Genomic DNA, 26,311 nt, shown 5'->3' with positions numbered 1-26,311 from the left:
AGCAGTAACATCATCAATTATGATAAGTTAGCAAGTTCTAGTGGCAGCTATACATGCCCAAACCATAGCATCCCCTCCACCATGTTTCACAGATGAGATGGTATGCTGTAAACCTTGGGCAGATCCTTTTTTCTCCAAACTTTCCTCTTGCAATCACTCTGATAATATTCATCTTATCTGTCCACAAGACTTTTTTCCACACCTCTGCAGGCTTTTTAGGTACTTCTTAGCAAACTGTAACCTGACTATCCTTTTTAAGAATAACTAGTGGTTTGCATCTTGCAGTGAAGCCTCAGCCATTTGCGATTGCTGAGCTCATCAGTGCTTGATTTTGGCAAGTCTAAGGTTTTGACTATGTTTCAGATTTTTCAGCTTTCACCATTTGTCAATTCCTTTGCTATTGTAATGTATCTAACACCTTGTCCTTTGTTGGGAATGATATTTAAGGAGAGGGACAGCGAGATATTCTTTGAGTTTTGGCTTAGGCCCATCACGGGCATCATTCTCCCGCGTTGTCCTTGACGCACGTTAACGTATGGTTAAAACTTACAGACGTATGTTGTTTTAAATTGTGTTAAATTGGTTATTTTGTTGATACTCTATTCTCATTCTTCCTATGGGCATTAATGTGATGTTGTGCGCTCGATAAAGGTTCTGTTAATCAGGGCTGGCTCTAGCCATTTTGGTGCCCAAGCATTTTTCCTTCTTTTGCATTATCAAATGTCTAAATTAAACACTCATGTTTAGTATTTGGTCCCCAATCCTTTGTATGCAAAAGTGCAAAAGTCTGTGACCCATTGACCGCTATGCTATGTTGCAGCGACTGTTGTTGTTTTTTTAGGATGTTTTGCCCTAAGTCTCCTCTTGAGCAAATGAAATGCATGTTCTATAGGATTTAAATCTGGAGACTGACTTGGCCAGTCAACAACTTTCCACTTTTTGGCCCTGAAAAATTCCCTAGTTCCTATGGCAGTATGTTTTGGGTCATTGTCCTGCTGTATGATGAAATGCTGTCCAATGAGTTTGGAGCCATTTACTTGTACTTGGACTGACAAGATGTAAATAAATGATTCTCAATTATGGTGAGCATTCTTTGGTTATCCACTGGAAGTCTTCCTTGGCCTACTAGGTAATTTGCGATTTCTGAGCTCACCAGTGCTTTCTTTCCTTTTAATGAAGTTAAATGAAGTTCCAAACTGTTGATTTTGGTAGGTTTAAGGTTTTGGCTATGTTTATTTTTTTTCTGATATTTCAGCATCATAATGGCTTCCCTGACTTTCAATAACATCTCTTTGGTCCTCATGTTGACAAGACACCAATAGCAGACTGCACAAATTATGTGACGGAACACACCTGACGAACACACTTGTCAAGCCAATTGTCCTATCACTTTTGTGTAGCCTGAAATAGGGGGATTATGCATAAAAGTGTTGGAATTTCTGAATGATAAACCAATATGTACATTATATAAAAAATAAAAATCTCTACGTTTTTATTTCAAATCCAAACAGAAGAAAAAATGCTTCACTGTCCCATTACTTACGCACGGTACTGTATAACCTTCTGTGGAAAGGGTTTTACATGGAACCCAAAAGGTTTCTTCAAAGGGACAGTGGAAGAAGAACCCTTTTTGGTTCTAGGTAGCACTTTTTCAAAGAGTGCAGGATCTGTGATGGGTCTGTCTGTCTCTATCTACGGTATATTTGCTTGAATGCCACAGCCTATTTAAGTATTGTTGCTGACATTGCTGTGCATCCCTTCATGGCCACAATTTACCCACCTTCTAATGGCTACTTCCAGCATGATAATGCACCATGTCACAAAGCAAAAGTCGTCTTAAACTGGTTTCATGAACATGACAATGAGTTCAGTGTTCTTCAGTGGCCTTCCTTGTCACCGGATCTGAATCCAATAGAACATCTTTGGGATGTGGCACAACGGGAGATTCACATCTTGAAAGTGCACCTGAAAAATGTGCAGGAATTGCGTGATGCAATCATGTCATCATTGACCAGAATCTCAAAGGAATCAATGTCACGAAGAATTTAGGCTGTTTTGAGAGCAAAGGGAGGCTCTACCTGGTATTAGTATAGTGTTCCTAATAAAGTGTTGGGTGAGTGTATATCTAACTATCTTTGTTTTTGCTGGTCTGTAGGATCTATGATGGCCGTCAGCCCGTCCTGTGTATCATGGACACAGCCATGATCAAAACCATCCTCATCAAGGAATTCTACTCCCTTTTCACTAACAGGAGGGTAATACGCTAAATTGAAGTTGTTGTATGGGGAAAAAAACATAAGGGCTCATTAAATAGATAATATCATTGTTATTATAGCATTATTAATATTCGGTTAATTTTGCAGTATATAATCATTGTTATTTTTCTAGAATTTCTATCTCAACGGGCCTCTGTATGACGCCGTGTTTATCGCTGAGGATGATGCATGGAGACGGATCCGCAGTGTCCTGTCTCCCTCCTTCACCAGTGGGCGGATCAAAGAGGTACAGTCCCATCTCTCCTCTCCTTCTTTTATTCATTCCAACAACACAAATAAATGAATGACTAACAACTCTGACGTGTGTTTGTGTGTTTATGTGATTTGTACTATGTGTATAGTGTGTATTCATTGTTGTTTGTTGTTGTGTGAAGCAGCAACTTTAATTGTCCAAGACAAATTTCCATCCGGGACAACAAAGTATATTTAATCTTATCTTAGATAAGTTCAGTGGTCAGATGACAGAGTTTAGAATAATAGTTCATCTTTGGAGTCACTTATTCCTTGACTATATACATAATGTATCCTGTATGAATGTATATTCTCAGGCTATATAAACATTAAAATAATTCCTGTTTCAAACATGATATTAACCCATGTTTTGCACATATTAATCCATGTATCAATCATCATATTTTTCCATGTATCCTTCCCAACTCAGATGTTCGGGATCATGAAGCAGCACTCTGGTAATTTGGTCAGCAATCTGAAGAAGACGGCCGATAACGAAGAGCCCATTGAACTAAAAGAGTGAGTATTTCTCTCCGAGAAGATATGGTGAATTTGTAATTTCAGTGAACTCCCCCTTTAATTTTGTGGTTGTGGTTCTGGTGGTCAAAGATTTTGTGGTTGTGTTCCAGGTTCTTTGGACCATACAGTATGGATGTGGTCGTCAGCACTTCATTCAGTGTCGACATCGACTCCCTCCACAACCCCTCTGACACCTTTGTGACCAACATCAAGAAAATGCTCAAGTTTGACATCTTCAGCTCACTGTTCCTCACAGTCGGTACAACTGCCTCCTAGACACTGTTTCCCAACAAGGTAACCCCTCTGCAGACTCCTATATAGTACTATTCATGTGGAACAGGAAATATGATAGTGACAGTATTTTAGAGGGTACTGATGAGTGTGTAACCCCTGTGCACTGCAGACTCCTACAGTATCTATTACTATTGCTTTGGAACAGATGGTTAGATAGGTGACAGTATTTTGCAGTGTGCTAATGTGTCTGTAGCATCCCTGTGCAGACTTCTGCCCAGTATTATTCATGTGAAACAGGAAGTAGATAGGTGTTGTTGGAATCTTCAGAATAGTTAAAAGGCCAGTACCTGAGGACCTGAGGGATCTACAGGGTATATACCTTAAAAGCATGTCTGACATGCAGTGGTGTGCGTGACCATAGAGTGATTTCTAAACTAATACAATTATCTTAAAATAAATTATAAAACGAACAGGTTATCAGTGCAGAGACTTGTATGATATGTGCTCTCCATCTGACTCGTGCTGCTGCATTCTGTATCATTTGCCAATAGCTTTCTTTGGTCGACCAGACAGGAGAGTGTTACAGTAATCAAGGCTGCTAGTAATACAAGCATGCATTTGTCATTCAGTGTCAGCCTGGGAGAGGAAAGGTTGCACCTTTACAGCTGTGTTCTGTAAAGGTCCATGTAATATTCAACCTTTTTAAAAGCTTCCTAAAGGTTGTAATGACTATCTTTAATCGGTAGCGATCAGGGAACGAGATCCCTTGAAATAAATATGTCATTTACAAACGCTGTTTTGGTTCGGAAAACACGCTTTTTAAAATGGAGTGTCCTACCTGGTTTTTGCTCGAATGACTAGTTCTGTGACATCCATATGTCCGCAATGCATTTCACCAGGAAATCAATCAAACTGTTTGACTGGTGCTACAGAGTCGATAGTTGCCCTTAGTTTGGTGTTGAAGCTGGTTAATAAATCATTATCACAGGAGGAAGCTGTTGATGGTGTACTATTCATATTCATCATCATGAATCTCATCTGCTCAGCGACATGGCTAGATAAATAATAGAGGATGCAACAGGAGTAAGACCCTTTGTAATCACTAGGTCCAGGGTGTGGCAGTGGTTATGGGTGAGCCCAGTAACTCGCTGAATAAAGTCCGTAGAATTCAAGAGATTCATCAAATCCATGGCTGTCGAGTCAGTCTTATTGTCCACATGTAGGTTAAAATCACCAATGATAATAATCTTAGCATAATTTGAATGAAAGGTAGATGGGCCTTGGATGAAACCGTGATCTTTACATTTCTCATCCTTGTCATCAGGTGTCTTTATCACTCATTACTGTGCAACAGGAGGCTGATGGAGGTAGAAATGGGAGGACAGCTCATTGTAATTAGAGCTTGACAGACATATCTGATATTGGCCTTAAAGAAATATCGGGGAGTTATTCACCATGTTATATATAATATAGAGGAAACTGGACAGCACTTATTATGGATCATTTAACACAATTACACATGACACAACTGTGTTAACAGAGACACAATACGTCCTGCTCCTGTACATGTTTGTATATACTGTACATTTTCCCCTATGTCTGCTAAGGGCTTCACTGCTTTTTCCACTGTTTATGTGGCACATAATATATTTATATGTAATTGGCCACTTACGTAAATGTGTTATTTTATATGTATGCACTTTATCTTGCATGTTTACAGACTCCCCCCATTCAATTTCACGCATTTCTATTTGGAGTATAAAAGGCACTAGATCACCTGCGGGTATATAAGCTGTGGCTTGCGCTGCGTTCTTCAGTTGGCAGTTAATACCTGAACCAGTAAAGACTGAGGACCAGACGACTCACTAGTGTGTTTTCCATTTATTCTTAAGCATAAGCATTAATACAGTTTGTCATTAATGTAGGCTTTCTATTTAGTGTACCGTTAGGCATAGTAGCATATGAAGTTTGTAGTCTGTTAGCGGTAATTGCGCTAGCTTGGTATCCTAAACGAGGACGAGTTAGCACTAGTTTGCCGTTTACGATGAGTGGTTGTTGTCAAATGACACCTGACAAAACATGTCGAAGGGAGTCTGGTGTAACGTTTGCCTGACTCCACTGATACAGATGTATGTGTAGGATTTAATGTTAGAGTGTTTTGTAGTTTACATTTTCTTTGTTTTTCTTCGTTTTCTCCTAACGGTTAAGAGAAGGTAGACGGTTAGAGCCAGAGCCCGAACCGCTGATGAACAGCGCTGTAGTTTACCGTTGCCAAGGCAACCAGGCAGCTCACAGGTTGTACCATATTTCTAAATCATTATTTTGATATAATACTGAAATGTTGATATTATATTGTTATTGTTTTACATTGTAATTTGTATTGTTCCAACTAAGTTCATTGGCAGTTAATACCTGAACCACGAGTATGTTTTCCATTTATCCCCCCCCCTATACTAACCCTAACCCCAACCCCACCCAGAGACCTCTTCATCCCCGCTACCCCCCTTGTACAAGTTCTCTCCTGCTAATACAAATAAAATGAAATAGCCGACTGCCTATGGCCCCTGGTGTGAGCATTGATTACTTTGTCTTATGATGACTGTTGGATAGATGATTCAATTACTTAAACAAATGTATTGTTGTAAGTCGCTTTGGATAAAGGCGTCTGCTAAATGCCATGAATGTAAATGTAAATTACAATGGAGGGCCATGTCCAGAAACGACCCCGAGCCCCTACCACTGATCTATATACCTATATCTATGTCTGTGTTTTGTCTATTAATTAATAATATGATGATGATTAATCCCAACGACGTATATTTTCCAAGAAACAACATGACCATATCTGTAATCAAATAAATATCTCCTGCGTCATAATGCTGTTGTCTTGATGACGCTGCTAGCAATGACGTAAATTTATGTAAAAGTCACTTTGGTCACTTGAACCTCCAGTTGTTGTCAAATAGCCTTTGCTGGTTGTCATTTGTAATGTGTTACGCTCATTAGTGGAAATAGATTCAATTACATTTCAACACAATGGAGAAAAACTGGTGGGACCCGCCGCAGGTAAGTTTGCCTTGCTCTATTTTAGTTTAAATAAACGGGAATACTTTATATTAAATTGCCCCAATACTTGGGCCAAATGTCCAAGGACGTAGGATGTATCTTTCGAGAGGGGGTGCTGCCTAAATGTTGTGTAAAGGGCTGTGCCATGGCTGCTGGTGGGCCGGTCGATCTGTGGGCTGCGGGGCCGGTGAGCGACACGATGTGTGGGCTTCGCGCAGATCCACCCTACCTTCATCGAATAAGCACTAGGCCTACAAGCTCCTGTATATTTTCAGCCTACCTCAAGTCCGTGAACTGCCTTCAAGTAAACGCAAAGCTGTAAGAAGCAGGGCTGAAAATTAATCAAATTTAATCAAATCAAGCTCTATCATCCGTGGTGACAACATGTTACTGTACACTTGTTTGTATTCGTATGTTATCGTCCAGTCAAAGTAGCCTACAATTCAAAGCAACATTTCCCCCACAATCAGGACCTAGACCTACTGCAAAGAAATACCCTTAATTGGCTACTCTTTGTTGTTAGATCTCTGGGAAGTAATTCATCCGACTCGGCAGACAGTTTGATCCCAACATCAAGTCAAATCGCGGTAATTTCGGTGAGCGCTTAATTCCAAAAACAGCTGTTTGTCAGTGAAAGAGCAGCGTAACAGCCTAAAAAGTGAAACGGGACGAGCTCAATCGTTGTTACAGAGAGAAATGTGGCTGCAAAATCAACCATTTTAAATATCAACATTAAAACGAGACAGCTTTATAAATAACCTATAGAGGATGGACTATCGAAGAAAGATGATTGACAGAACAATATCAAAATGGTTAATTTGATGTTTTCAGGTAGGCCCTATCTAAAATATAACCAAACATAGTTGGCACTAATAGGTCTTAATCGACAGGACCTTTCCTTAAGTAAGTCGTAAGTTGACTTTGCAAAGGGCCTACAATTACTTACTGTACAGGCCTACATGATTTGCAATATAAATTGTGTCGGATATGTTGAATAAAAGGTAGATGTAGGCCTTTTTTAAAGGCAAAACTAGAGAGCCCCTTTTGGGAAATTGGGAACGCAACAGCCTATTCTTGAGAACATTGTGAGGTACCGCAATCTCTTTGCGAGGGAAGCCTGTTATCTAACGCAATCATATTTCTTGACGTTTCCCTGTCATTGTGTCTGTCATCTCCATCAGGAAGTTTCAAAGCCCTATGCTACTGTATTTGATAACTACCCACTCACCCCATTCAGGATGGCTAAACATAGACAATATGTAAAGATCACTGGAGACAATTGAATGGTTTTATACTCAGAAAAGACAAATACATTCATAGAGACATTCTCGAGACTGCACCTGTAGTGTGTTCACTGTATGTCCACAGGAGTGTAAAGAGGATCAGGCTGCCCTGATGATGGAGGCAGCAGGACCGGCAGCTTTCGCAGCCTACACCCCACTCCCACAGAGGACATCAAGACGGGCCAGGCACACGAGAGAGAGGGCCAGAGTGGCTAAAGAAAGAAAGGAAGAGAAGGAGGGTTGGAGGAGGGAGATGGAGGAGAGAGCGGAAGAGGTGGAGGGAGCCCAAAACCTTCTGCATAAGGTGAAGGAGCACACCGATGCAGAGAAGGAGAGGCTGAAGGAGGAGAGAGAGAGGGTGGACAAGGACAGAGAAATGGTGGACAAGGACAGAGAAATGGTGGAGAGGAAGAGGAAGATAGTCAACCATCTTAAAGATAATATGGAGAGGAAGAGGAAAGTGTTGGATAGAGACACTGAGAAAGTGAATGAATGCAATGCAATACTCAGTCGCATTCAAAAGACGCAGGAAAATAACAAAAAGGATTTGGAGGAGAGGATTGTCCAGTTGGAAATAAAGGCGAAAGAGGTGGAGGAGGTGGAGAAAGTGACAAAGGAGATGGAGGAGACTTTCCAGAGGGAGATGGAAAAAACAAGAAATGAGATGAAGAGGAGAGAGAAGGAGGTGGAGGAGAGAGAGAGGGTGGTGCAGGAGAGAGAGAAGGAGGTAAAGAAGAGCGAAGAGAGATTAAAGATGAGTGAGAAGGAGACCGAAACAATGGAGGTGATGAAGAGAAGGGTAGAAGAGGTTGACAGAGAGATGGAGAGAATCCTAGAGGAGAAAGAAATGGAGGTGAAACAAGTGAAAGAGAGGATGGAGGTGATGAAATGGGCAGAGGAGGAGAGAGAAAAAGACAGGAATGAGAAGAAGAAAGAAAAGGATATTGAATGGATGAGAAAGGAGTTGGAGGTGATGAAGAGAGTAGAGGAGGTGGAGAGAGAGAAGGAGAAAATCCTGGAGGAGAAAGAATGCGACGTTAAACGTGTGAGAGAAGAGATGGATGTGATGATAAAGAATATGGTGGAAAGGAGGGAGAGGGAAGTGAAAGAGGAGATGAGGATGAAGACAGAGATGGAGAGAGAGAGGGAGAAGATTGAAAAGGAGAAAGAAAAGGTTATTGAATGGATGAGAAAGGAGATGGAGGCGGGTATGAAGAGAGAAGAAGAGATGGAGAGAGAGATGGAGAGAATCCTGGAGGAGAAAGAAAGGGAGGTGAAACAAGTGAAAGAGAGGATGGAGGTGATGAAATGGGCAGAGGAGGAGAGAGAGAGAAACAGGAGTGAGAAGGAGAAAGAAAAGGATTTTGAATGGATGAGAAAGGAGTTGGAGGTGATGAAGAGAGTCGAAGAGATGGAGAGAGAGATGGAGAGAATCCTGGAGGAGAAAGAATGTGACGTTAAACACGTGAGAGAAGAGATGGATGTGATAAAGAATATGTTGGAAAGGAGGGAGAGTGAAGTGGAAGAGGAGATGAGAAAGATTACAGAAGATGTCGTGAAGTGGATGAAGACAGAGATGGAGAGGGAGAAGGAGAAGATTGAGAAGGAGAAAGAAAACGATATTGAATGGATGAGAAAGGAGATGGAGGCGGGTATGAAGACAGTAGAAGAGATGGAGAGAATCCTGGAGGAGAAAGAAATGGAGGTGAAACAAGTGAAAGAGAGGATGGAGGTGATGAAATGGGCAGAGGAGGAGAGAGAGAGAAACAGGAGTGAGAAGGAGAAAGAAAAGGATTTTGAATGGATGAGAAAGGAGTTGGAGGCGGGTATGAAGACAGTAGAAGAGATGGAGAGAATCCTGGAGGAGAAAGAAATGGAGGTGAAACAAGTGAAAGAGAGGATGGAGGTGATGAAATGGGCAGAGGAGGAGAGAGAGAGAAACAGGAGTGAGAAGGAGAAAGAAAAGGATTTTGAATGGATGAGAAAGGAGTTGGAGGCGATGAAGAGAGTAGAGGAGGCCGAGAAAGAGATGGAGAGAATCCTGGAGGAGAAAGAAATGGAGGTGAAACAAGTGAAAGAGAGGATGGAGGTGATGAAATGGGCAGAGGAGGAGAGACAGAGAAACAGGAATGAACAGGAGAAAGAAAAGGATATTGAATGGGTGAAAAAGGAGTTGGAGGCAATGAAGAGAGTAGAAGTGGTCGAGAAAGAGATGGAGAAAATCCTGAAGGAGAAAGAAGATGACGTTAAACGCATGAGAGAAGAGATGGATGGGATGATAAATAATATGGTGGAAAGGAGGGAGAGGGAAGTGAAAGAGTTGATGACAAAGATTACAGAAGATGTCGTGAAGAGGATGAAGACAGAAATGGAGAGAGAGAAGGAGAAGACTGAAAAGAAAAGAGTAATGGCGGCGAACCTGGAGTTTGCCAGAGAGAGCATGGAGAAGACTTTCCATAAAGGGAAACAAAATACAGGTATGCCCTCCATTATCTGCTTACAGTGCATTCTAAGCATGATCCTTTTGGCTTCTCAAATCACCTCAAAATAATTTAGATTTTATCTATACAAATGATAAGACAATTTTTCTCTTTCAGATATTTCAACACAGAGACAATTCTGGAAATCCACAACTATCTCGAACTTACTACCACAATAACTACCCTGCATACTACCACTATAACTACACTTGCCGTTTCAATTCTCTTTCATTAAAGTCATATTCAAAGGCAAACTGTGTGTCATGTTTGAAATGCTGTATTTTACAAGTTGCATAGCTGTAAACTATGTTGAGTGATGATGAGTTTAGAAAGAAAAGGTATGTAAAAAATGAATACTCCTGCACACACGATTGTTACCTCTGCTTATTTATTGTGTCGACGTTTCGGTTTATGACCTTTATCAAAACATTTTTATCTGTGAGGTCTGTATTCCTAACACCACAAAAAGACAAAGTGGTGGTGTTTGTGTTTTTTACATTTACAAGTTGAGGAAGAAAAAACATGGCACATGTATGCACATGGTTTAGATTAGAAACAATCTGGGTAAACCTTAATTTGAAGAGGTATGCATGAGGTCTGTTATGTTTTTCTCTATATGCCATAATATTGATTACAATGATCAACATATTTGTACCCTGAAAAGAACCCAAACTGAACAAGTTCCCCATTATAAGTACCTGGGCATTTACATAGATGATACACTTTTAAAATACATGTTGAAAAAGTGAAGAGTTTGTGAGTTAGACTTGTACTTGTTTTGTAAAGAAATGTCTTGCTTCACCTTTGATAATAGGAGGAAGATTGTCTTGGCAACGCTCCTCCCTGTCCGTGATTATGGTGACACAATTTAAAATCACACGACAGCCTCAATTCTTAAACCACTAGACCCGATTTATCACTCTGCTCTGCAGTTCATTTGTAGGCATGTTTTCTGTACCCACCATTGTCTTTTGTATCAGTCTGTGGGTTGGGATTCTTTGACGTTGAGAAGGGCTTATCATTGGATTTCATCTGTATATGAAGCAGTTCTTTTAAAACTCCCATTTTACCTCACATCATTGCTTTTATGGCGACTTAGTGGCGATCAAACTTGCAGCTTGTTACTATTTAATGTGCTACAAGTGATACAAGTGACAGAATTGAGAAGAACTTTTTAGCTGCTGTGCTCCTCAGATATGGAATGATCTTCAGGCTAGACTGAGATTGGAGCACTTGGTCCCTTACACTTGTACCATCATCTGCTTTTTAGTGGACAATATATGCAATAAATACCTTTTTTACACAAACATCTTGAATCAGAATGGGTCAGCCCTAGCCTCTTACACAAACAGGGTCACAGTCAATGGGTACAAAACTGGAGCAAACGTGTGTATACCAAGATACTGTACCTCGACTCCTTTCCATTCCAAAAGAAATGTGTCCCTTTCCCTTCACTCAAATGTTGTGGATGACATGTACATAAAGCTACACACTGGTGCAGGTGTGATGTTATGAGAGCTTTAGCATTTAGCATTTCCTGTGTCCAGGCGTTCTATTCACTTCTAATAGGACAAATGAAGGTACACTTGCCTCATAAGGCTCCTACTGACCTCACTTTACACGGACACAGAGGAGGAGAGACTCAGACTCATTAGAAGTTTATTACTGGATCAGTTTACAAAACAAAACAAAACTGCATGGAGCGTACAGTACAGCAGAGCTTGGAGTACCAGACATGAACACACACCTCACATGCACACACACATCGGAGCTGTCACAGTGGTATACCTTGGATCACACACAGACACACACACACACACACACACACACACACACACACACACACACACACACACACACACACACACACACACTCACTCTCTCTCAGGGCTGCATGCGGATAGCTCCATCCAGTTTGATGACCTCTCCATTGATCATGGGGTTCTCAGCCAGTGATGTCACCAGGTGGGCAAACTCTGCAGGGTCTCCCAGGCGCGAGGGGAAGAGCACTTGGCGGGCCAGGAATGAACGCACCTTCTCAGGTTAACCCGCCAGGAGAGGAGTGGAGAACAGAACCTAAGGAGAGGGAGAGAGAGGTTGTCTGATATGGAGAGGAAGGGGGGGGGTGAGGAGTGTGTGAAAGAGTGCGTATGTATGTGTGTGTGTTTACTGACTGGGTGCGATGGTGACCACACAGATGTCCATGGGTGCCAGGTCTCGGGCGATGGGTAGAGTCATCCCAACAATACCCCCCTTAGAGGCTGAATACGCAGCCTGACCCACCTACAGAGAGAGAGAGTGAGAGTGAAGGAAGGGGCTGTTGAGACAGTGTTTGTGTGTGTGTGTGTGTGTGTGTGTGTGTGTGTGTGTGTGTGTGTGTGTGTGCGTGCGTGCATGGTTCAATGGAGGTCTTGGCGATCTGTTGGTTCTTGTGTGTGATTGGCTGACGGTACTGCAGCATGTTGACCTCTTCCTCACTGCAGGGTCTACTACAGTTGGAGCAGTCAGAGAGCACAGCCTGGGCCCCTGCAACCAAACATACACCCTGAAATATGGTTTGGACAAAGGATCCCAATGTCAAGATAATATTGCTGTAGGGAAGCTACTCTATGACACAATACCATGTGGAAATGTCAATGATTTTCTAAAGATGAGTGGATAGTGGATAGTGGATAGTGGATAGTGGATAGTGCCTGGTGGGGTCGCAGACTTCAGGCAGATTGTTGACCTAATACGAAACATTAGTACTTTATTTGGACATTATATGATACTTTTGAAGCCCTGAAATAGTGGGAGTATGTTTACAAATGTTTTTTTAAAAACCCATTGAATTAAAGTTGAGAATCTCTACTTTGACCCCATAATATTTGTTTGATTTCAAATCCAAGTGTAGAGCTAAAAGAACAGAAAATGCTTCCTCTTTCCAATACTTATGAAGAGCACTGTATTCATGTTAATCAGTTGCTTCATTACTGTAATATGTGATGTGTTTTGAACTAGTATTTTGAAATACTGTTTTTAGGAGCCAATGATATAAAACAAGTGCATACATGTAAAGAACATAACACATTTTTAGAGGAGTTCAAATATGTAAAATTCAGTATTACTCGAAAGAAAATATTTGCCCAAAAATATTTGCCCCATAGTCCTTCTTGAATCAATGGGTCTGCAAACTATTAAAACCCGATAGGGATCAAACAGGCAGCAACTATTAGCAGGATGTTAAGATAAAGGCCGACAATAACATCACTGAGTGTTGCCCTCTGCGCAGGGATCCTTTCAATCATTCACTAGCCATGGCTTCAACTTCACCTCTCACATACTCTTTCGCCTGTGTTTCATGATCTGAAACACAGGTGTCATGATGGGATAAAATAATCACTTCAGCAGACGTGTCCGGGGTTACTCAGAAGAAGTGATTGAACCTGTAAAGATGGGTTACCTTCCGTACTTCTCCACCGAGACATGGACTCTCCTTGCCTTACTCATCACTCTGATCGTAGTGTAAGAAGTTTTAATAAAAAATATTATTTGTTAGTTAGTTAGTTGTAATAATACATACAAATGATAGTATTGATAATTACAGTTATCTAACAGTTTCAATGATACCTATGACTTGATCGTTTTGCTTTTGTTTCAAGTCAGATTGTTGATTTATATTTGTTCTGACCAGGTATGGATACTGGCCATATGGAATATTAAAAAAACTAGGCATTCCTTGTCTCAAACCCATCCCTTTCCTCAGGACGATGATGGGATATAAGAAGGTTTGTAGAGATTAAGCCCATAAACAACAACATTGTAGACTCATCCATGATGTGTGTTGTTGTGGTGAAAGCCATGGGAGCTGAATATGAATTGTTTTACCCAGAAAAATGGGCAATAAAGCTTTTGAACGAAAACGAAAAGAGAGGAGTGGGAGCCGGTCTGTAGTGGAAAAGGGCCATCATAAACTAAGCCACAGTTCAGGTTTATGACAAGCATTTATGAACTGGCTATTTCTTTGTTTTGTTTTTTGTTCCCAGGGTGGTTTCACCAATTTTGACACAGAGAGCTTCCAGAAATATGGGAAACTGTGGGGCTGAGTCTGCTAAACTGATCCTGGTTATTGTTAACTATGATGGATATATGTATCTCTCAGTGTCTACAGTATACACTCTTAAACCAGGCGGACACCGTGCGATTTTCACAAACACAGACGATCCAACCGACGAAATGGTCTCGTACACCAAGACAAATGATCTGTCTTGATGCAATGTACACTGCCCAAGCAACAATTTCATGCTTCCACATTAATAATTTGAATCTGTTATTGAGCGATTTAAGTTTTAAGCTTTTAAGTATTCTGTAGTATGGTCCCTGTGGGGGGACATGCAGCGTTCGGCCTGTAGAGGGAGCTACAGGACCGTGGCCAGGGTGACGTCGGCGAGGCTCCGTTGCACACCTGTTTCAAATGAAGCCTCGTTGACTAGATGGTTAACGATGTGTGTGCCTCGGCGTTCGAGGGAGAAGGAGGGCGACTGGAAAGTCGCCGAGTGGCGTGTTACGAACATTGAAATTATTACGAACATTGGAATTATTACTAACATTTTATGAAAATAAACGGGATACTCCCAGAAAACAGTACCTCGACTCCGCCTCTGTGTCACAGACTTGTTACAGTGGCGCCCAACGTGGGGCACAGCGAAGGCGGAGAAAAAAAGGGAATGGAGGCGTTAAGCGCGGCTATCGGAAGGATGGCCCTTATACTGGAGCAGCAGGCCCACCTCCAGCAGGAGCACCAGACCGCGGTGAGGGAGATGGTGACGGCAAGGGCTGAGGACCGTACCCTCCTCCTGGAGCTCGTCAGGGCCCTGATGATGGAGGAGGGGAGCCGGCCCTTTGCCTACGCCCAGCAGCTGCGGGACAGCGCGCGGCGGTGGCTGGACCCAGGGAACAGCTCGTCGGAGGAGGTCGGGGACCGGGTGGTGTTGGAGCAATTCCCCACGGGGCTCCCGGCCCGGACCGCCGCCTGGGTCCAGTACCACCGGCCCCAGGATCTCGCGGCCGCCGTTACCTTGGTGGAGGACCATCTCTCCTTCCCGCCGCAGGAGCCCCGATGACCAACGCCCGGTCCGGCGCCCGGAAGGAGCCATGGTGACGGAGGAGGAGAGACCGGCGCCCGCCCCGAGGACGAGATGGCAGGGGCAGGCATGTCGAGAACCAGCCCTGGCCCCACAGGAAGCACCCCGAGCGACAGGGGGGGTGTGTTGGCGATGCGGACGGCCGGGCCATGTACAGGCGGAGTGCCCAGTGAGGGAGGTGGGGCAGGTCGTCCGCATCGGCGACATACCGGGCCCTCCCCCCGGACCAGGAGCGGCGTATTGTGTTCCGGTAAGGATACAACATGATATGCACCAGGCCTTCTTGGATTCGGGCTGCATGCAGTCCATGATCCAGGAGCGCCTGGTTCGACCGGGGGCATTGTTAAAGGCATCGAGGGTGTTGGTGAAGTGTGTGCATGGGGACATTCACGAATATCCTGTGGTCACGATCAAGATTCATTTTGAAGGGAAAAAGCATAGTGTACAGGCGGCGGTTAGCCCGCGCCTCACGCATCCCCTTATTCTGGGTGTAGATTGGGAGGGGTTTCCTCAAGCGGTAAGCAGGGCTACCGGGGTGCGTCCACGACAGAGAGGGAGGTGTGAGGCGGGTAATGTGTTCTGTGCTGAGGCGGCGCCTCGCGACACTGCCGAGGAGCCGGAGCCGGCGGGGGGGTCTCAACCCGAGATTCCCCCGCCGAACTATCCGTTTCAAGATTCAAGATCAAGATTCAAGATGGTTTTATTGTCATATGCGCAACAGTTACAGAGCAATCGCTGGCAATGAAATTCTTAAGTCTTGGGCTCCTCCAACAGTGCAATAAGAAGTGTAAATAATAAAAATAAAAGAAACAACAACAATAACAATAGTTACCTAAATACAAAACTAAATAAATGTAAATGTAAAATGTAAAAAGTGAAATGTAAACAGACGTTTTTATCCAGATGTCGACTGGTATAAAGTGGCATTTTATAAAGTGGCATGTTATAAAGTGGCATAGTTAAAGTGTCATTGTGGTGAGCTAAGTAGCTCAGGAGTTCAACAGTCTTATTGCCTGTGGGATGAAACTGTCCCTGAGTCTTGTGGTGTGAGACCGGATGCTGCGGTAGCGTCTGCCAGACGGTAGCAGCTGAAACAGTTTGTTGCTGGGGTGATGAGGGTCTTTAATAATCCGGTTAGTCTTCTTCCTGCAGCGCTGAGTGTAGAGGTCCTCCATGGATGGCAGCTCCGTCCTGGTAATGTGCTGGGCAGCTTTCACCACCCTCTGTAATGTCTTACGGTTGAGGGCGGAGCAACTGCCGTACCAGGCGGTGATGCAGCCAGTCAGGATACTCTCTATGGTGCACCTGTAGAAGTTGCAGAGTATCCTGGAGTCCATGTTGAACCTCCGCAGCCTGCGGAGGAAGAAGAGCCGCTGTCTTGCCGTCTTTGTGATGGCGTCGGTGTGGTGAGTCCAGGTCAGGTCCTCGCAGATGTGGACCCCGAGGAACTTGAAGCTGCTGACTCTCTCTACTGCCGTCCCGTTGATGGTGATAGGGGCGTGCCCGGCTCTCTGCCGCTTCCTGTAGTCCACAATCAGCTCCTTAGTTTTGCTGAGGTTGAGCTGGAGGTTGTTGTCCTGGCACCAAGATGTCAGGACTCTCACCTCCTCTCTGTACGCCGTCTCGTCGCCGTCGGTGATCAGGCCGATGACGGTCGTGTCGTCAGCAAACTTGATGATGGTGTTGGAGCTGTGTGTGGCCACGCAGTCATGTGTGAACAGGGAGTAGAGGAGAGGGCTGAGCACGCAGCCCTGGGGTGCGCCGGTGTTGAGAGTCAGGGTGGATGATGTGGCGCCTCCTATCCGCACTGCCTGGGGTCTGCCCGTCAGGAAGCTCAGGATCCAGTCACAAAGCGTGGTGTTGAGCCCGAGGTCCCTGAGCTTCACAGCAAGCTTGGAGGGCACAATGGTATTGAATGCTGAACTGTAGTCAATGAACAGCATTCTCACATATGTGTTCTTCTGGTCCAGGTGGGAGAGGGCAGTGTGGAGGGCGAGGGTGATGGCGTCGTCTGTGGACCTGTTTGCCCTGTATGCAAACTGCATGGGGTCCAGTGAGTCAGGGAGGGAGGAGGTGATGAATGATTTGACTAACCGCTCAAAGCACTTCATGACGATGGAAGTGAGTGCTACTGGTCGGTAGTCGTTGAGGCAGGATGTTTTTGACTTCTTTGGGATGGGGATGATGGTGGACTTTTTGAGACATGTGGGGACCACCGACTGGAGCAGTGACAGGTTGAAAATGTCTGTAAACACACCTGCCAGCTGATCTGCACACACCCTGAGAGCCCGGCCAGGTATGCCATCCGGTCCAGGGGCCTTGTGTGGATTAATCCTTTTGAAGGATTTGCACACATCTGCCCTTGTTATTGCTAGTGTGCAGGGGTCCTGGTCCATCTGTACTTCCTCAGCCGGAGAGTAGCTCTCAAAACGTGCGAAGTAGGTGTTAAGGTCATCTGGAAGAGATGGAGACACTTCCTCAGTCACACTCGTAGTCCCTTTAAAGTCTGTAATTGTTCTGAGTCCGGTCCACATGTGCCTTGAGTTGGAGCCCTCAAAGTTGGACTCCATTCTGTCCTTGTATTGTCTCTTAGCAATGTTAATTGCTAGGTGACTTCCCCCTCGAGCAGTCTCGTGACGAGACCCTACGATCGGCCTATGACCAAGTGATAGCGATTGATGGTACTTTGGTACGGCCAGACGCAGTACGCGCCCACCCCTATTTCGCGATTATCAGCGACAGGTTGTACCGAGTAAGTCGTGACTCACATAGCCAGGAGGAAGTAACCCAGTTGTTGGTTCCCCGTAGCCGCCGGGAAATGGTCTTCCAGGCGGCTCATTTCAACCCCATGGCGGGCCATTTAGGTTATGATAAGACACTAAACCGTATAATGGCTCGATTTTATTGGCCGGGAATTCGGGCAGAGGTGCGTAGGTGGTGCGCGAATGTCAGTTGGTAAAGCCCCCTTGCGGCCCTTACCATTGGTCGAGAACCCATTCGACCGCATTGCGATGGATATTATCGGGCCATTTGATCGGTGTACACAGGGATATCGATTTGTGTTGGTCTTGATAGATTACGCAACCCAATACCCCGAGGCAATACCGCTGCGCAATATCTCTGCCAGGAGTGTAGCGCAGGCATTGTTTCAAGTAATCTCCCACGTGGGAATCCCGAAAGAGATTCTCACCGATCAGGGCACTAATTTTATGTCACGCACCCTCAAGGAACTGTATGGCTTGTTGAACATCAAGGCGATTCGAACCAGTGTTTACCACCCGGCCACTGATGGCCTTTGTGAGCGGTTCAATCGGACCTTGAAGTTAATGATCCGGAAGTTCGTACACGAAGATAGTCGGAATTGGCATAAATGGCTAGATCCCCTGTTGTTTGCGGTACGGGAAGTCCCCCAAGCTTCCACCGGGTTTTCCCCGTTTGAATTACTCTACGGGCGTAAGCCTCGGGGTGTCCTAGACCTTCTTAAAGAAAATTGGGAGGAAGGGTCTAGCGACAGTAAAAATGAGATTCAATACGTCCTGGACTTGCGCACAAAGCTCCACGCCCTAGGGGTTATCTCACGCGAGCATTTGCTGCAAGCCCAGGAGCGTCAAAAGTGACTGTACGACAGGGGAACTAACCTGCGAGAATTTACAGGTGTGGTCACACGTCGCATGGGGGACGTGGATTACGAGGTAGTACGCTCGGACCGGGGGGATAGCTTGCAGGTGTATCACGTAAATCTCCTAAAAAAATGGAACGACGTGGTCACTGTTGCTCTGGCTACAATAATTCCAGAGAGAGATGAGTTCGGTCCGGAAGTCCCAAAATCAAAAGTTAGCACTCCGGTCGGTATTGATAACCATCTCTCTGCTAGCCAGGCCACGGACGTTGCAGATTTGCAAGCTAAGTTCGCGGACGTGTTCTCTCCCTTGCCCGGTCGGACTACGCTTATCGACCACCACATAGAAACGCAGCCGGGTTTAACGGTGCGCACGCGTCCCTATAGGTTGCCGGTACACAAACGAGACATTGTGTGCAGGGAATTGGAAGCCATGCTGGAGCTGGGTGTGGTCGAGGAGTCCTGCAGTGACTGGTGTAGCCCCATCGTGCTTGTCAACAAGCCGGATGGGGCTATACGGTTCTGTGTGGATTATAGACGGGTTAATGCGGTCTCCAAGTTCGATGCCTACCCGATGCCCCGGGTTGACGAGCTCTTGGACCGGCTTGGCACGGCCTTGAGTTGGAGCCCTCAAAGTTGGACTCCATTCTGTCCTTGTATTGTCTCTTAGCAATGTTAATTGCTAGGTGACTTCCCCCTCGAGCAGTCTCGTGACGAGACCCCCGGGTTGACGAGCTCTTGGACCGGCTTGGCACGGCCAAGTATTTCACGACGTTGGATTTCACGAAGGGATACTGGCAGATTCCACTCTCGCCGGTATCCCGGGAGAAAACTGCATTCTCCACTCCGCTCGGGCTATTCCAGTTCACGGTGCTCCCTTTCGGGTTGTTCGGAGCCCCAGCCACTTTTCAGCGCCTCATGGACCCTGAGGTCCCTGAGGCAGGCGGGGCTGACGGCCAACCCGAAGAAGTGCTTGATCGGGCGGAGGGAGATCCGGTATCTGGGGTACCACTTGGGTCGGGGGGAGGTGCGGCCACAGATTGAAAAGACTGCGGCCATCGCAGCCACTCCGCGGCCCAAGACAAAGAAGGAGGTGAGGGCCTTCCTGGGGCTGGCTGGCTATTACCGGCAGTTCGTGCCGGGGTTTTCAGAGCTGGCCAGTCCCTTGACGGACCTCACCCGGAAGGGTGCCCCGGATCCGGTCCAATGGTCGGGCCAGTGCCAGGGGTCGTTCGAGGCCCTTAAGGGAGCTCTTTGTGGAGAAACGGTCCTGTATGCGCCTGATTTTAACCTCCCTTTCTCCCTACAGACGGACGCGTCGGATAGAGGCCTGGGAGCAGTGCTGACCCAGCGGGTGGAGGGGGCTGACCGGCCGGTGCTGTACCTGAGCCGCAAACTATCGGAGAGGGAGGGCCGGTACAGCACGGTGGAGAAGGAGTGCCTGGCCATCAAGTGGGCGGTCGGCGCCCTCCGCTACTATCTGCTGGGTCGTGCTTTCACCCTCTACTCCGACCATGCTCCCCTCCAGTGGCTCCACCGGTGGTATCTCGCGTTGCAGCCCTTCAACTTTTCGGTCGTGCACAGACCGGGGGCGCAGATGGTCGTCGCAGACTTCCTCTCCCGTGCAGGGGGGGGGGGGAGTAGGTTGTCAGCCGTCGTGTCCCCGGCCTGTGTCGGGTGGTGGGGGTATGTGGGGGGACATGCAGCGTTCGGCCTGTAGAGGGAGCTACAGGACCGTGGCCAGGGTGACGTCGGCGAGGCTCCGTTGCACACCTGTTGCAAATGAAGCCTCGTTGACAAGATGGTTTAAGATGTGTGTGCCTCGGCGTTCGAGGGAGAAGGAGGGCGACTGGAAAGTCGGCGAGTGGCGTTGTGTTACGAACATTGAAATTATTACGAACATTGGAATTATTACTAACATTTTATGAAAATAAACGGGATAATCCCAGAAAACAGTACCTCGACTCCGCCTCTGTGTCACGGACTTGTTACAGTCCCAAACACAACTTGTGCGTTGCCAATGTTTGACAACATCCTGGATTCTCATTGGTTGAGGCTCCTATATTGCCTCTGAGCACGTCTCAAACTGCATGAATAAAGAGGAGCCACGACACGTCAGAATTCAAATCGGAAGTGATTGTGTCTTCCCTCCATGTCATTGAAAGGGCAAAAATGTAATTAAAAAAATAAAGAAAAAAAGGGTTCTAAAAGGATTCTTTGGTTGAATAACTCTTATGGGTTCCATTTGCAGTGCCCTGCATAAGTAATGGGACAAGCATTTTTTCTTCTTTTGCATTATGCAAATGTCCAAATTAAGCACTCATGTTTAGTATTTGGTCCGCAATCCTTTGTATGCAAAAGTGCAAAAGTCTGTGACCCATTGACCCAACCAGACGCTGGGTATCTTCTCTGGTAATGCTCTGCCAGACCTATATTGTAGCGATTGTTGTTTGTTTTTTTAGGATGTTTTGTCCTCCTCTTCAGCAAATTAAATGCATGTTCTATAGGATTCTATAGGATTCACTTTTTGGCCCTGAATAATTTCCTAGTTGCTATGGCAGTATGTTTTGGGTCATTGTCCTGCTGTATGGTGAAATGCCGTCCAATGAGTTTGGAGCAATTAACTTGTACTTGGACTGACAAGATGTTTCTGAACACTTCCGAATTCATCCTCATCAAAGGAGACGTGAGCCAGTTCCAGTGGAAGCCATACATGCCCAAGGCATAACACCCCCTCCCCCATATTTCACAGATGATGTGGTATGCTGTGAATATTGGGCAGTTCCTTTTTTTCTCCACACTTTCTCCGGTACATGTTTTTCCAGAACTCTGCAGGCTCTTTTAGGTACTTTTTAGCAAACCGTAACCTGGCCAGCCTGTTTTTGTGGCTGAGTAGTGGTTTGCACCTTGCAGTGTAGCCTCTGTAGTTCTGCTGGTGAAGTCTTCTGCGGATGGTAGTCTCTGACTCATTGACGCCTACCTCCTGGAGAGTGTTCCTAATTTATGGGGCAGTTTTTATTTTATTTTATTTTTTATTATGGTGAGCATTCTTTGGTTATCCACTGGAAGTCTTCCTTGCCATTTGCGATTTCTTAGCTCACCAGTGCTTTCTTTCCTTTTAATGAAGTTCCAAACTGTTGATGTTGGTAGGTTTAAGGTTTTAATGTTTCATTTTTTTCTGATATTTCAGCATCATAATGGCTTCCCTGACTTTCAATAACATCTCTTTGGTCCTCATGTTGACAAGACACCAATAGCAGACTGCACAAATTATGTGACGGAACACACCTGTCAAGCCAATTGTCCCATCACTTTTGTGTAGCCTAAAATAGCGGGATTATGCATAAAAGTGTTGTAATTTCTGAATGATAAACCAATATGTACACAAATAACATCAAATAAAAGATGAGAATCTCTACGTTCTCATTTCAACTCCAAAAAGAAGAAAAAATGCTTCACTGTCCCATTACTTTCGCACGGTACTGTATAACCTTCTGTGGAAAAGGGTTCTACATGGAACCCAAAAGGTTTCTTCAAAGGGAGAGTGGAAGAAGAACCCTTTTTGGTTCTAGGTAGCACTTTTTTTCTAAGAGTGCAGGATCTGTGATGGGTCTGTCTGTCTCTATCTACGGTATATTCGCTTGAATGCCACAGCCTATTTGAGTATTGTTGCTGACCATGTGCATCCCTTCATGGCCACAATTGACCCATCTTCTAATGGCTACTTCCAGCATGATAATGCACCATGTCACAAAGCAAAAGTTGTCTTAAACTGGTTTCATGAACATGACAATGAGTTCAGTGTTCTTCAGTGGCCTTCCCAGGATCTGAATCCAATAGAACACCTTTGGGATGTGGTAGAACGGGAGATTCACATCTTGAAAGTGAACCTGAAAAATCTGCAGGAATTGAGTGATGCAATCATGTCATCATGGACCAGAATCTCAAAGGAATGTTTCCAACATCTTGTGGAATCAATGCCACGAAGAATTGAGGCTATCTTTGTTTTTGCTGGTCTGTAGGATCTATGATGGCCGTCAGCCCATCCTGTGTATCATGGACACAGCCATGATCAAAACCATCCTCATCAAGGAATGCAACTCCCTTTTCACTAACAGGAGGGTAATACGCTAAATTGAAGTTGTTGTATGGGGAAAAAAACATAAGGACTCATTAAATAGATAATATCATTGTTATTATAGCATTATTAATAGTAGGTTAATCTTGCAGTATATAATTATTATTATTTTTCTAGAATATCTATCTCAACGGGCCTCTGTATGACGCCGTGTTTATCGCTGAGGATGATGCATGGAGACGGATCCGCAGTGTCCTGTCTCCCTCCTTCACCAGTGGGCGGATCAAAGAGGTACAGTCCCATCTCTCCTCTCCTTCTTTCATTCATTCCTTTATACAACACAAATAAATGAATGACTAACAACTCTGATGCGCGCGCATGTGTGTGTGTGTGTGTGTGTGAGAGTGTGTGTGTGATTTGTACTATGTGTATAGTGTGTATTCATTGTTGTTTGTTGTTGTGTGAAGCAGCAACTTTAATTAATTAATCCAAGACAAATTTTCATCCGGGACAATAAAGTATATTTGATCTTATCTTCGATAAGTTCAGTGGTCAGATGACAGAGTATAGAATAATAGTTCATCTTTGGAGTCACTTATTCTTTGACATAATGTATCCTGTATGGATGTATATTCTCAGGCTATATAAACATTAAAATAATTCCTGTTTCAAACATGATATTAATATATGTTTTGCACATATTAATCCACGTATCAATCATGATATTTTTCCATGTATCCTTCCCAACTCAGATGCTCAGGATCATGAAGCAGCACTCTGGTAACTTGGTCAGCAATCTGAAGAAGACGGCTGATAACGATGAGCCCATTGAACTAAAAGAGTGAGTATTTATCTCCGAGACGATAAGGTGAATTTGTAATTTCAGTGAACTCCCCCTTTAATTTTGTGGTTGTGGTTCTGGTGGTCAGAGATTGTGTGGTTGTGTTCCAGGTTCTTTGGACCATACAGTATGGATGTGGTCGTCAGTACTTCATTCAGTGTCGACATCGACTCCCTCCACAACCCCTCCGACCCCTTTGTGACCAACATCAAGAAAATGCTCAAGTTTGACATCTTCAGCCCACTGTTCCTCACAGTCGGTACAACTGCCCCCATATAGCTTTCAGTCATTTTGTGCTTAATAAATGAAGCTATTGATTTCATTGATTAGACTGACATAAACCACACTGCCAATGGTTTGCGCTCTACTCATTTGACAAACACATGGGCCCTGTCGAGAACCAACCTCTAGTTCCTAAATGCTGGACACTTGGAGATCTGAGTGGATTGGATACAGAAGTGTCTAGGGATAGAGCCTAGGAGTTGTTTCTGGACAGGGCTGTGCATTGAATAGGATTGGAGTCACGTATCATGGTATTTCCTGTTCCTGTTTGTAACCGTGGCATTTCCTGTCCGTCCAGCATTCTTCCCCTTCATGGGTCCTGTTATGGCAAACAAGGAGGTATCCCTATTCCCTGCCTCGGTCACAGATTTCTTCTACGCTGTCTTTCAGAAGATCAAGTCCAATCGCGTGGCTAGCACCAGGAAGGTATGTAAATATATCTGATCAAATATACGATCTTCAGCCAGTATTGTGTAATACAATTGTAGAGATTTGGTAGCATCTGGTAGTTCTCATGTGATTTTGATCTGACGTAAGCCTGCTTCCAGAGTCGGGTAGATTTCCTGCAGCTGATGATAGACTCGCAGAAAGACAGCAACTCAAAGGGAGAGGAGCAGAGTAAAGGTGCCTGCCTTAAACACACACACACGCACACACACACACACACACACACACACACACACACACACACACACACACTGTATACTAGCATCTAACACACACACATACAGTACCTGCCTCAAACACCTATACCTACAAACACACCTACCACCCCATTTCTCCCATCATCATAGGATTGAGTGACCATGAGATCTTGTCCCAGGCAATGATGTTCATCTTTGCTGGCTATGAGACCACCAGTAGCTCTCTGTCCTTCCTGGCCTACAATCTGGCAACCAACCCTCACATCATGACCAAGCTGCAGGAGGAGATAGACACTGTGTTTCCCAACAAGGTAACCCCTCTGCAGACTCCTATATAGTACTATTCATGTGGAACAGGTGATAGTGACAGTGACAGTGTGATAGTGACATGATAGTGACAGTGTTTTAGAGGGAACTGATGAGTGTGTAACCCCTGTGCACTGCAGACTCCTACAGATGGTTAGATAGGTGACAGTATTTTGCAGTGTGCTAATGTGTCTGTAGCATCCCTGTGCAGACTTCTGCCCAGTATTATTCATTTGAAACAGGAAGTAGATAGGTGTTGTTGGAATCTTCAGAATAGTTAAAAGGCCAGTACCTGAGGACCTGAGGGATCTACAGGGTATATACCTTAAAAGCATGTCTGACATGCAGTGGTGTGCATGACCATAGAGTGATTTCTAAACTAATACAATTATCTTAAAATAAATTATAAAACTAACAGGTAATCAGTGCAGAGACTTGTGTGATATGTGCTCTCCATCTGACTCGTGCTGCTGCATTTTGTATCATTTGCCAAGAGATTTCTTTGGTCGACCAGACAGGAGAGTGTTACAGTAATCAAGGTTGCTAGTAATACAAGCATGCATTCGTCTCTCAGTGTCAGCCTGGGAGAGGAAAGGTTGCACCTTTACAGCTGTGTTCTGTAAAGGTCCATGTAATATTCAAGCGTTCTAAAAGCTTCCTAACGGTTGTAATGACTATCTTTAATCGGTAGCGATCAGGGAACAAGATCCCTTATAATAAATCCCTTATGAATAAATATTTCATTTACGAACGCTGTTTTGGTTCGGAAAACACGCTTTTTAAAATGCAGTGTCCTACCTGACATTCGGTTTGCATATAAACATGTTGTGAGTGCCAGGGGTGTTCTAGGGGAGTAGACTGACCTTTCTCTGGTGGCTGCCTCTCCCAATCGTGTGCGCATGTAGAAACACAACAGCTAATGTCCAACACTGCAAGTTCATTTCGGGGGGATATATTATTATTAGGGAGGATGTTGTTGTTTGGACAACTTCAGACAGAATTTCTCCACGATGGCAGATTTCCGGCAAACTTACTTACTCTTCTTTAAGTGATACAAATATGTTTTAGTCACATTCTTGATATGGGTTTCAAAATTAAGATCTGAGTCAATGGTAACACCTTGTTTTTTTGCCTGGTGCTTAGTATTACTGTAAGTAGTGTCTTTAAGTGTGCAGACAGTTTGACCAGGACAAGGACAAAGAGCATTTTGGCATCAGCATTAATTAATTAATTCTAAGGTCATTAAGAACCTAGTTAATAACTTAACAACATAGTGCTATCTCAGTGCTATGATCGGCACAAAAGCCAGATTGGAACATGTCAAAGGTA

At 44.6% G+C, this 26,311-nt stretch overlaps 1 pseudogene across 1 annotated transcript in view; it reads left to right on the top strand.

Moving 5' to 3' along the window:
* The window catches only part of LOC310824137 (cytochrome P450 3A27-like), a 122,672-nt pseudogene that overhangs the window by 78,892 nt on the left and 17,469 nt on the right, over nt 1-26,311 (top strand). Inside the window, exons 10-17 of the transcript in view lie at nt 14,115-14,164; nt 22,854-22,953; nt 23,087-23,200; nt 23,662-23,750; nt 23,861-24,009; nt 24,331-24,458; nt 24,581-24,656; nt 24,827-24,987. The product of the transcript in view is annotated as a cytochrome P450 3A27-like (transcript). The remainder of the gene's footprint in view (nt 1-14,114; nt 14,165-22,853; nt 22,954-23,086; nt 23,201-23,661; nt 23,751-23,860; nt 24,010-24,330; nt 24,459-24,580; nt 24,657-24,826; nt 24,988-26,311) is intronic.

Source organism: Argentina silus (genome assembly GCF_951799395.1).
Source record: "Argentina silus genome assembly, chromosome: Y".
Taxonomy (NCBI): Eukaryota; Metazoa; Chordata; class Actinopteri; order Argentiniformes; family Argentinidae; genus Argentina; species Argentina silus.
This window is presented reverse-complemented; position numbering and strand designations above follow the sequence as displayed.